Genomic DNA, 12,728 nt, shown 5'->3' on the forward strand with positions numbered 1-12,728 from the left:
GCACCGCATCTCAATCTCACTCTCGCTCGAGAGCTTCTCTTCTGGTTAAAAAAGAGCAGCGTGGATACAAGCGAGTGCAAAAACACTCCAGTGTTCATAGTGTCAAGTGCGGTCTATTTTCAGTGCGCGCTGCCGGTGTCCTTGAGTAACTGTTCTTTTAAGCAGAGCGATGCTCGACTCCGCTGTCAGCCCTGTTACTTCAAGCCATTATAAAACTGAACCAGGTCTTCCGGGAGACACGTCAAAGTGAGCGTGCTCCTTTTCCAACCCAACCTGAAAAACGTAGATCTGCACAGCCCTATCATGCTTTAAAAAAAGACTATTTTTTCCATGTAATGCACACTACCTGCTTTGTGCAGTCGGTGCTGAGCTAGAGCACTGGGGGTAGATTTACATGAAAATCAGCAGAAATGTAGATGGGATAACCTGATTAACACAATGGAGACTGGTGTCTGCGTGACCTTAGAAAACTCCCCGCTTGCTGATTCATCACTGCTTTGGAGAGAGCGTTTTTGGTAACGTGCGAGATGAAAAATTATGTAAAAATGGATGAATAATTGAAGGGGATGACCACAGGATGTCCATAGTCACAGCTGTCAATGCTGGAGGCGGTTACAACTCCAGTGAGAAAGGAAATAGCTGAGGAAGAAACAGCTTTAGAAACAGTCCAATTCAATGGTCCTTAGGAATTTAAAAAAATTATTATCTTAGATCTGTTCAATTTATAAAGTTTCAAAGAGTATTTTTAAAGATCGAATTACAGCTGCAATCAAAATTATTAAGCCTCCTGATTTATTAGCTCCCCTGTTTATTTTTTCCCCCAATTTCTGTTTATCACTTTTCTCTTTTATCATTTACACGACTATCTTTGTCATGATGACAGTAAACATTTTTAACTAGATATTTTTAAGACACTTCCATACACATTTAAAGGCTTAACTATTATCTAGGCAGGTTAAGGTAATTAGGCAAGTTATTCTATAACGATGGTTTGTTCTGTAGACTATCAAAAATATATATTGCTTAAAGGCGCTAATAAATTTGGCCATAAAATGTTTTTCAAAAAATTTAAAATTGCTTTTATTCTAACCGAAATAAATAAGACTTTCTCCAGAGGAAACAATATTATCAGGCATACTGTGAAAATGTCCTTGCTCTGTTAAACATCATTTAAGAAATATTTTAAAAAATAAGAAAAATTTCATTTCCCAGAGATAGGTTGCGGCTGCAAGGGCATCCGCTGTGTAAAAATATACTAGATAAGTTGGCGGTTCATTCCGCTGTGGCGACCCCGGATTAATAAAGGGACTAAGCCGACAAAAAAATGAATGAATGAATGAATGAATGAATGAATGAAGAAAATTTTAAAGGGGGCTAAGAATTCTGATTGCAACTGTAATAATATAGGTTAGGGGTTTCTTTTTTATAGCAGATTATTCCCTTTCCCACGATTTTACCAAAGACACGCACTTAACTTATTAATAAGTTGTTTATAGGTTAGGGGTTTCTTTTTTTATAGCAGATTATTCCCTTTACCATGATTTTACCAAAGACACGCACTTAACTTATTAATAAGTTGTTTATAGGTTAGGGGTTTCTTTTTTTATAGCAGATTATTCCCTTTACCATGATTTTACCAAAGACACGCACTTAACTTATTAATAAGTTGTTTATAGGTTAGGGGTTTCTTTTTTTTTATAGCAGATTATTCCCTTTACCATGATTTTACCAAAGACACGCACTTAACTTATTAATAAGTTGTTTATAGGTTAGGGGTTTCTTTTTTTATAGCAGATTATTCCCTTTACCATGATTTTACCAAAGACACGCACTTAACTTATTAATAAGTTGTTTATAGGTTAGGGGTTTCTTTTTTTATAGCAGATTATTCCCTTTACCATGATTTTACCAAAGACACGCACTTAACTTATTAATAAGTTGTTTATAGGTTAGGGGTTTCTTTTTTTTTATAGCAGATTATTCCCTTTACCATGATTTTACCAAAGACACGCACTTAACTTATTAATAAGTTGTTTATAGGTTAGGGGTTTCTTTTTTTATAGCAGATTATTCCCTTTACCATAATTTTACCAAAGACATGCACTTAACTTATTAATAAGTTGTTTATAGGTTAGGGGTTTCTTTTTTTTATAGCAGATTATTCCCTTTACCATGATTTTACCAAAGACACGCACTTAACTTATTAATAAGTTGTTTATAGGTTAGGGGTTTCTTTTTTTATAGCAGATTATTCCCTTTACCATGATTTTACCAAAGACATGCACTTAACTTATTAATAAGTTGTTTATAGGTTAGGGGTTTCTTTTTTTTTTATAGCAGATTATTCCCTTTACCATGATTTTACCAAAGACATGCACTTAACTTATTAATAAGTTGTTTATAGGTTAGGGGTTTCTTTTTTTTTTTATAGCAGATTATTCCCTTTACCATGATTTTACCAAAGACACGCACTTAACTTATTAATAAGTTGTTTATAGGTTAGGGGTTTCTTTTTTTTTTTATAGCAGATTATTCCCTTTACCATGATTTTACCAAAGACACGCACTTAACTTATTAATAAGTTGTTTATAGGTTAGGGGTTTCTTTTTTTTTTATAGCAGATTATTCCCTTTACCATGATTTTACCAAAGACATGCACTTAACTTATTAATAAGTTGTTTATAGGTTAGGGGTTTCTTTTTTTTTTATAGCAGATTATTCCCTTTACCATAATTTTACCAAAGACATGCACTTAACTTATTAATAAGTTGTTTATAGGTTAGGGGTTTCTTTTTTTTATAGCAGATTATTCCCTTTACCATGATTTTACCAAAGACACGCACTTAACTTATTAATAAGTTGTTTATAGGTTAGGGGTTTCTTTTTTTTATAGCAGATTATTCCCTTTACCATGATTTTACCAAAGACACGCACTTAACTTATTAATAAGTTGTTTATAGGTTAGGGGTTTCTTTTTTATAGCAGATTATTCCCTTTACCATGATTTTACCAAAGACATGCACTTAACTTATTAATAAGTTGTTAATATAGTTGTTCACTCTGTTGTTGTTTTTTTTTTAATTAAATGTTTAATAAAAAATAAAAACAAATATTTATGTTTACTATCCCTCACTATGTTTATTTAATGAGCCCTTTTAGTTAATCATAAAGCATAAAAATCAATATATAGCTTTAATATTTAAGAAAAATTATGAAATGAAAATTGAATAAACATATCTTGGGTGAAATATGCAATTTGCACATAAATTGTAAAAAAATGCAGTGTTCTACACAAATCTTTCATGTTGTCTCATATTGACTCCTTCATGTTGATTACAAGTGGACTGAACATAAAACAACTAAGTTGTAAGTAGTTTGAACAAGCAGCAAAACTTATTTTCAAAACGTGTACCCAAGGCCCGTTTTGCATGGTAATAAGTTGATTTTCTTATCTAACACAGTGTTTCTCGACCACGTTCCTGGAGGACCACCAGCTCTGCACATTTTTCATCTCTTCTATAACCAAACTCAGATTCAGACCAGAAACGGGTGTGACAGACAAAGGAGACATCCAAAACATGCAGTGTTGGTGGTCCTCCAGAAACGTGGTTGAGAAACACTAATCTAGCATGTCAACTTCCGACTACTTTCAAAGGTGCACATTAAATCACATTGCTTTAAAAGTGCAAATGCTCGTGTGGTCAAATGTGGCCACCTACCTACTTTCTTCTTATTGACCTCACAAGGGATCATTATCGAACATGTTGTAGAAAAGCATACCAAAATAAGGCATTCATATTTTTTGTACCAAAACTATAACAATTTCTGATTTCATAGCTGCAATTTTGACTGTCAAGTCTGTTTCATATAAAGAAAATGTTCATATTCTAAAGGCTTTAATGATCATCAACCACATGCAGATTCATGTATAGAGCATCTGCAGCTCAGCACAGGGGGTTGAAGAGACGAGACGTACCGCAAAAGATGCTGCTCTAGTGGGAAATGTCTCTTTATAATAGATCTACAGAAGACAACAGGCTCCATTATCATCGCTCTTATGATAAAACGCTTCCTGCAACAGACGTCACTGCTCAGCAGGACAAGTATAAAGCTCACTCAAATACCAGACAAAAAAGATGCTTTTCCAGTCCAGATGAAGAGGGGCTGTAAATGAATAAGTTGCAGTTGCAATGAAAAATAAATGTTGACAAGAAACACGCACAATACCGCAAATAGTGCCAGTTCTTGGAAAGAGTTGAAATGTTCTTTTTACATCACTTACATGTTTATAGTCAGATTACAGATGGAAGATTAACCATTACATATATATATATATATATATATATATATATATATATATATATATATTAGGGATGTAACGGTATCAGAATTTCACGGTACGGTAATACCTCAGTATGAATGTCACGGTACGATATTTATTGAATTATTTACAGAAAAAACAAAACTAATAAAAATACCCCAAAAAAGTGCCAAAAGTGTCAATGACATACAAATTAGCCATCTATCTGTAAGCTTTAAAACAGGTACTTCGATTTTTCAATTTTAATAACGAAAAATTATTAAACATGTATGTAAAAAAATAAAGTTTCAATTTAGTATTGTTGAAAACTCATCACATTCAACATTTAATCACTCAGTCACTCACTCACTTAGATAGAGATGGGTTTTAATGAAAATTATATAACTATAATCTGGTAAAAGCTGGTATCTCTGGGCATTTACAATGTCCCCTGCAACAGAAAAAAAACCCTCTCATTTGGGACTGAGGTTTCTGGGACAGTGACTTGGCCCAGGTTGACAGCAGTGGGTAACGCTGTGCATTGTCTTTCCCCCACTTGAGAGGACAAGCCATGAGTGAGATAGAGGTCTCTTTGCGGTACAAGTCAATGTCTGCATCAATCTGAACAGTGTGCTGTATTCTGCAGTCCCCGTGACTGTTATTAGTCGTATTCCCCAACTTACAGGCAAGTACACACATAGGACTCAACCTGTGCAGAGCACATGCCATTTTTAGTCTTGGATAGAAAGTGCCCTTCCAAAATGATCAAAAGTGCCCCCGCGACACGACACACCTTCCGTCCCGCCCGACGCGACAACACCGCTATTCAGTACGCGCGTGGCATCAACAACAACACCCCCAAACGAAATGCTTACACACATCCGATTTAAAACCCGCTTTAGGTTCGATCATTTCCAGCTCTTTTTCATCCTCGCTACAAGTAGTACACTCCATTTCCGCATTACTGGATCTGTAGCGACAACAGACCGTAAAGGATAATAGCCACGCTTGGGCTGATGGGAATTGTAGTTTCCGCTACCTCCCGTTCGCTTCATTCGCCTGAGCAAATTTTCTCAGAAGACCTATAGTTTTACTGAGTCATGCGACTACGGTAATATTAAAAAAAATTGCTATTGCGGTATGACGGTATTTACAATTATGTTACATCCCTAATATATATATATATATATATATATATATATATATATATATATATATATATATGTGTGTGTGTGTGTGTGCGTGTGTGTGTATATATACAAATTTATTTATTAAACAAATCCTGCCCTAATTAAATCGAGTTCATCCAATGAGTTATTTATGTGTCTGTGAGTTGTCTTTTTGTAAACTGGCTTTTAAAAAAAAAGTATAATTTAAACTTGCTGTTGCACAGAATGGCTCTGCGAGGCCAAATTGAACCATTTCAATTAATTAACAAAAAATCTCCTTTAAGCTCCTTTCAAATCACAAACTTTGAAATTCCCTTCATTTATACAGTAAAACCCTCTGGTGGTCTTAATAGTGTGCGAGGGCTTACAAAGGTCACTGAATTGTAACGCGGCACTAATTTAAATTTCATAAAAGGGACCCGAATAATATTCTTTCCATGTGTGACTGCTGAGAAAGGAACCAAAGTGCTCAGATGGATATCAATAAATGGGCTTTTCTTTAGGACACCCACACACAACCACAAACCCTGTCTAAAGTTTCTGACTTTAGGGAAAGGAAGGAGATGCACAATCCAGTGTTAAAAAAAAGAAAAAGCATGGGTCTGTGTCCTCTTGAATCTTTAAGACCACATCTCACACCCCAACCACAAAAAAGGCGTGTGGTAGAAATAAGCAGAACCCATAGCAAACAGCTCTAAAAACAGATGCAACCAGAGGCAAAGGCAAGCCACTCAACAACAACAACAAAAAAACATAGTGGGAAGACATTCAATGCGATGATACAGCATTGTGTGAGTTGCATAAATAAAGGACAGGGCTGTGTCTTTGCCACAAGTGATAATCAATCAGGCTTAACATGCACAAAGACGAAGGATAGCCGCTCTCTGACATTTCATGCCTGACCACTGCCTTCCAAAAAGATCGCTGCCCCTAGAGATTCAGCGCCAGTGGCCCCAGACATCTTTTCAAGGAAGCTCTGCTGAAAGCTTGGCCTTTGGCTATTGATTAGGCCGGACCGAACCCCAGCACCTTCCCCCTCGACCTTTAAAGTTCAGAAGGTCAGAGCAGGACAACAGAGGAGGGGGCTGGGAAGAGGTGAAGCTACGCCACTGGATGAATTTCTCTTCAATCAATAAACTGGCACACTGAGACAAGCCACAAACTCAATCTGAGCCAATCAGAAACAGAAAGGAAATTTACACATTTACATGTATTCATTTAGCAGACACTTACAAGTGAAGATTAAAGAAGCACTTCAAACTAAGGCTATACAATATATGGTTTCGGCATCGATGTCGCAATGTGTGCGTTCGCAATAAACACATCGCAGGATACACAATATTGAGCTGGGATCACATTTGATCACCACAACAGTTGAGAATACATGAGATTTGTGGAGTCATCACAAAGTATATATATATATATATATATATATATATATATATATATATATATATATATATATATATATATATATATATATATATATATATATATAAAGTGAAACTTTATCTTTTGCATGTGTTTTAAAAGCATTTCAAGAGATTTTAAAGCAAAAATCTACATTTGTAACTTTGTAAAATATTTGACTGAATTATTAATACGATAAAGACTTTACAGAGCTACTTTACATTTAATAATAATTATAGCTAGAACCTAAAGTTCATTGACAAACTTTTATGTTGGCTTGAGAAAACCAACGCGACTGCGCTGCTAATGGCAGTTGGCAGGAAGCACAAAGGTTGCTAAGCAGTTGCTAAATGGCAACTCATGTGCATGTTTGATCAAATGCAAATAGTTAGTGGGCATTTCTAGCATATGTTATTGCACTTAGATAATCATTAATAGAATGGTGCTAATCGTTATTAGCACTTATCATTGTTACCATGCATATTACACAGAAAGTTCCATTTTGCTGGTATGAGTCAAATAAGCTAATACCCAGGTCCCTACAATGTTCTGAGCTTAGTGATGACATATCAAAGCATCTTGTCAATATGAGTCATAGAAATCAACCCCAATGTCTCTATGACAGTCAAAAAATTTTCATATCCGTAAAAAAAAATGGCTTGCCATATCAGTAAAAAAAGTACTTTTTGGAAAAAAAACTTGCTTGCCATTTCAGTAAGCTAACTGTAAGCTAACCGTAAGCTAACTGTATTGTTGCATCCCTACTATTTACTAATATGGAAAGCCAGTTTATTTCAAAAAGTCCTTTTTTACTTATATGGCAAGCCAAAATGTCCTCTTTTTTTACTGAATATTTCAAGTTTGACCACACTGGCAAACTTGGTATGTCCTGCAACTGCAATATCATATCTTTAATATAATAGCCTCCAGCCAGACTTTCAAAAACCCTTCACCATAAAGAACAATTTTAACTTTGCAGTTCAATAACCTCTAACTATTCCTGCACTAAACTGGACTATTATTCCAAGAGCATCTATTTGATGACGACAAACGTGGCCTGACTTGTCAGCAAGATAAAAGCTGCTTGTTTGTGGTTGCTGCCAAACTTTTGATTGTTTGGGATTGCATTAGTTTAAGTAGGATGAAGACAAAGACACGCTGGGCTAAGAGCCAAGAGCGGTTCAACTGCAAGAACAGCCAATTCAGTAGACGTTCTCCCATCATACACACCCTGACAAGAAGGGCCATGAACAGAAACACTACAGAGGTTATACAATACAGATGCAAAAACAACACATATTTTTCATACCTTTCGGTCAACCTGGCCCCGATTGGATGATTATATAAGATGAGTTTGTGTACTTAAGACAACTAGATGGAGCACAGTGGAATAAACCAGCAGGGGTCTTGTTTTAAAAAGCTAGATTATTTTTCACTTGACAGGGCTTACAAGTGCAACACTTAAAGAGGAGGAATCAAAAATGCGCACAAGATGTTGATGTGGCAGCAGCCAAAAATGTCTGTCAGAATGAAAATAGTAATAAAAGTTGTACTTTAAAAAGGGAAACATAAAAGACAGAACTTTTCCAAAAATCATCTTACCAACCAACAACTAAAGCATAGCAACCAGTTAACAGATATTAACAATTGATGAATCGAAATCAGAATACATTTTTACTTCAAACAGACTGAACACAGTCAGATCTGTAGGATGAATGGCATTTATGATGACCATTTTGAAACAGCCGCACACAAATACCCACACTGCGAAATCTTCATGGTATAAAAAGTGAACAAAATTGACAAAAAAAAAAAAAGTATGACAATGGTAATTTAATCTCAGGCGACAGCAAGTCTTTGTCTTAAAGGGATAGTTCACCCAAAATATGAAAATTCTGTAATCAATTACTCCTGAAGAAAGCTGAAAACCCAAAAACATTGATCTCCATAGAATTTGTTTTTCCTACCATCACAGTCAATGCTTACAGAGTTTTCAGCTTTATTCGAATCATATTCTATTGTGTTAAACAGAATTTAAAAAAAAAAACTCATGCAGGTTTGGAACTTGAAGAGCAAATAGTGAGTAGTTTTTAGGTGAACTATTATTAATGAGTCACAAGATGTTGAAGTGGCAGCAGGCAAAAACATCTGTCAGAATGAAAATAGTAATAAAAGTTGTACTTTAAAAAGGGAAGAATAAAAGTCATTTTAAAAGTCATTTCAAAATCATCTAACCAACCAACAACTAAAGCATAGCTACCAGTTAACAAATATTAACAATTGGTAATTCAAAATCAGAATATATTTTTACTTCAATTAGACTGAACACAGTTAGATCTATAAGATGAATGGCATTTATGGTGACCATTTTGAAACATCCACAATTAAATATGCAAAATCTCCATGGTATAAAAAGTGAACAAAATTGACAAAAAATGTAGCACAACAGTAATTTAATCTCAGGCGACAGCAAGTCTTTGTCTTAAAGGGATAGTTCACCCAAAATTTGAAAATTCTGTAATCAATTACTCCTGAAGAAAGCTGAAAACCCGTAACCATTGACTTCCATAGAATTTGTTTTTTCCCACTATAACGGTCAATGATTACAGAGTTTTCAGCTTTATTCAAATCATCTTCTTTTGTGTTAAACAGAATTTTAAAAAAAAATAATGCAGGTTTGGAACTTAAGGATGAGCAAATAGTGAGTAATTTTTTTTTGTGAACTATCATTTTAATGAGTGACTCACTTGATAAGTTCATTCAAATGATTCGTTCAAAGCAACTGATTCATTCAACACTCAAAAAAATAGAACAAGCCTCAATTTTTATAAATCAATATATGAATCATTGTGCCCTACTGGTGAAAAGGACACTAGTGCTGGTTAGATATTATCTACCAACAACATTCACATTTTTAGCTTCTAAACTGCCTCCAAACAGGCCTCATTTTCTAATGAAAGCTTTTGTACTGTCAACATGTTTACATTAGTATTTTCAACAGGATGGACATAGCTGATGTAAACCCACACAGCATTAAAACAACATTTACAACAATACCATATACGATTGCTAAAGTTTATGATCTGTAATAGGCAAGCAAAATAGCGTGTCTAGTATCTCGCAACCTACAACCCAAGGGAGGCGAGTTGTTTTAGTGGGAGCCTCAGGGAGGAACTGCAGGTGCGGTGAGGAGGCATCTTGGGTTGCTTTGAGCAACAGACCATAAACAATGAAAGAGTCATCAGCACAGTTGCTAAGGCAACACATACACAACCATCAGGCCCTTTTGATCTGCTGGGAGAGCAAGAGCGAGCGAATGCATCACATATTCATCTCAGAAAAGAGCACAAAGAGAGTGGAGGACAAAATAAAAGTAAGCAACCACGTTCATCTCATAAAACAAACCATGAAACTCTAAAGAAATGCACCGTCATGGCAGGAGCCTCAGCAGTCTTGATTGTTTGCTGCTTATTTTAATGGCCAATGATTACCTCGGCGAAGCAAATCAGATATGATTGCACATTTCAAATTAGCATACATAACAAGTGCATCATGTTGATGCCAGCTAATGAGAAAAGATGCCATGAACAATTAACCTAGCTCATATGAAGCCTCATACCAGCTAGTGTATAAATAGCCATTGCAAGGTTTTGCTTGGGGGTAATCAATACTAGTCAATGGATGAGCGTTGGTGACACTGTTGGGAACATTCGAGCCGAGCAAAAATAAGCATTACACTGCAAAAAATGCTTAACTTACTTAGATTTTTGACTTGTTTCTAGTCCAAAAAAAACTGAAAAGTCTTTTCTAAACAAGCAAAAAATACAGTCTTGTTTAACATACCAAAATTGAGCGAGTTTTTTTAATAAGCAAAATGGGGTAAGCTAAATAATAGCATGTCAAAAGGAAAAACTAGATTATTTTGCGTACGCCACTGTCAGCTTATTTTGCTTTTTTTTTTTAGGGGAAAAACTCATAATTTTGGCATATTATTTCTTAAAACAAGACAGTATTTTTTGCTTGTCTAGAAGATGCTTCTTCATTTAAGCATTTTTAGATATTTAGACTAGAAAGAAGTCAAAAGGTCTAAGAAAAGCATTTTTTGCAGTGTTTGTAAGGCTAGGTGAAAAATGTATCTTTTAACGGAACACCATTGTCAATATCGTGTATTAAGAAAGTTCGGTATGAAGCGTTATAGTTTGAATAAAATGTGGCTGCCGAGCACTCGCCTGGAAAGCAATGCCAATAAGCTTAGGGTGTAAATTTGTCATTTCCAATGGAGGCACGCATCGGGCAAAGAAAAGGGAGCGAAGCGCACATGTTGTCCAGCCGCACCTAGTTAAAAGCATCTCAACTTTTCTTAATATCGCGAGTGCACCTCGATTCATGCAAGTACAGCAGACCAATCTGCTTCACACTTTGTAAGCAATATACACATTTCAGTAATAACAGAAGACTAATTACCTTTGACAATCACAGCGCACAAAACACAGCAGTTCTCCATAAACTTGTAATGAAACCGCAGCAATGGTTTGCTCATTTGTCATCCTCTGAGAAAACACTTGAGGGTCGCCTAGTTATGAGAGACTCCAGGGAAGCGCAAGCAAAGTCCATTGTAAATAGTCAAGGAATCCACAAAGATGTAAGGATGTCATCAGAATGGCTTTTTGGTTTCTTTTCTTGTGCATCCCAGCCACTAGCCCTCCATTTAAAATATTTTTAGCATAGGGGGTAGTATAGTCATTCAACTTCACAATTTGTAATGTTGCGGTGTGTATTTAAATAATGATGGCTGGTTCCTTTACTTGAAAGCTCAGATTTGGATTATCATAATTAGTGTTGCTGACAGAGTTTGAGGTTTACTGTATCATTATTATTATTCACACCTTAAAGTTTGCTTTCATTGTTCAGTATTTACACTTTACCATTGCACACACTTGTAATATTTTATTTATGAAGGTTAAGAATCTCTTTAACACTTGTGTTTATTTTATTATAAAGAGATCAGATATTTTGTTTAAATATTTTTGCTTTTAACTATTAAAACTATTTGCCTTAGTAATGTTGGTAAATTAAAATAAAGGGGTTTAAAAAATCCTAATATTCCTAAATGGATTGTTTTTTTTGTTTTTTTTTAACACTTTTATTGTTTCAGAAAGGTGTGATACATTCATACTGTATTAGCAACCAAATACCAATCAACGAACTCCCGCCCCATCCCGACGTTCAAAATAAAAATTAAAAAAAGAAAGGAATAGATTAAAAAAATGCATTCTCATGCGAGGAAAGTAATACAAAAACAAATAAATAGAAAATAAAGATTAACTAAAATAAACTTAAAGATAAAAATAAAAAGGGCAATTTTGTTAAAAATTAAAAATATATAAAAAAATAAATACCATTAAAACATTGACATTTCAACATATACATTCCAGTGAAAGTATATTAAAGTTAGTCATTACAAACACAGTGTATTTTAACAGTCACATTGTTTGGGTTTACTAAACAGTCAGTCCACTGTTATTTAAAAGATGAAGGAAGAAGTCCTAAATCTTGTAGAACATGTGCATTTTTTGTTTGATTGAATAAGTCAACCTTTCCATTGCTATACAGGAAGACATTTCCTTAATGCAGTGACAAATATGGAGCATGAGTACTTTTCCAGTAAATGGCAATCAGGCGCTTCGCATGTAATTGACACAGATTTATAAACTTCTGTTCATATGACTTCAGCGATAAGGCAGGTGGGAAAAGACCAAGGATACAGATTTTAGGGCAAACAGGGATTTCTTTACCAATAGTTTTAGAGATTACACCAAATATTTCTTTCCAAAAGAATTGCAAGTGCT

General features: G+C 34.9%; 1 protein-coding gene and 1 long non-coding RNA gene across 8 annotated transcripts in view; both read right to left on the minus strand.

Moving 5' to 3' along the window:
* The window catches only part of srgap1a (SLIT-ROBO Rho GTPase activating protein 1a), a 197,388-nt gene that overhangs the window by 172,368 nt on the left and 12,292 nt on the right, over window positions 1–12,728 (minus strand). The window lies entirely within an intron of this gene.
* Window positions 2,334–12,728, minus strand: part of LOC147839673 (uncharacterized) — an 11,838-nt gene continuing 1,443 nt past the window's right edge. Inside the window, exons 2-3 of the long non-coding RNA XR_015514785.1 lie at window positions 10,228–11,985; window positions 2,334–3,479 (exon numbers count right to left, since the gene is read on the minus strand). This is a non-coding gene — a long non-coding RNA (uncharacterized LOC147839673). The remainder of the gene's footprint in view (window positions 3,480–10,227; window positions 11,986–12,728) is intronic.

Source organism: Danio rerio, chromosome 18 (genome assembly GCF_052040795.2).
Source record: "Danio rerio strain M-AB ecotype USA chromosome 18, GRCz13ab, whole genome shotgun sequence".
NCBI classification, from domain to species: Eukaryota; Metazoa; Chordata; class Actinopteri; order Cypriniformes; family Danionidae; genus Danio; species Danio rerio.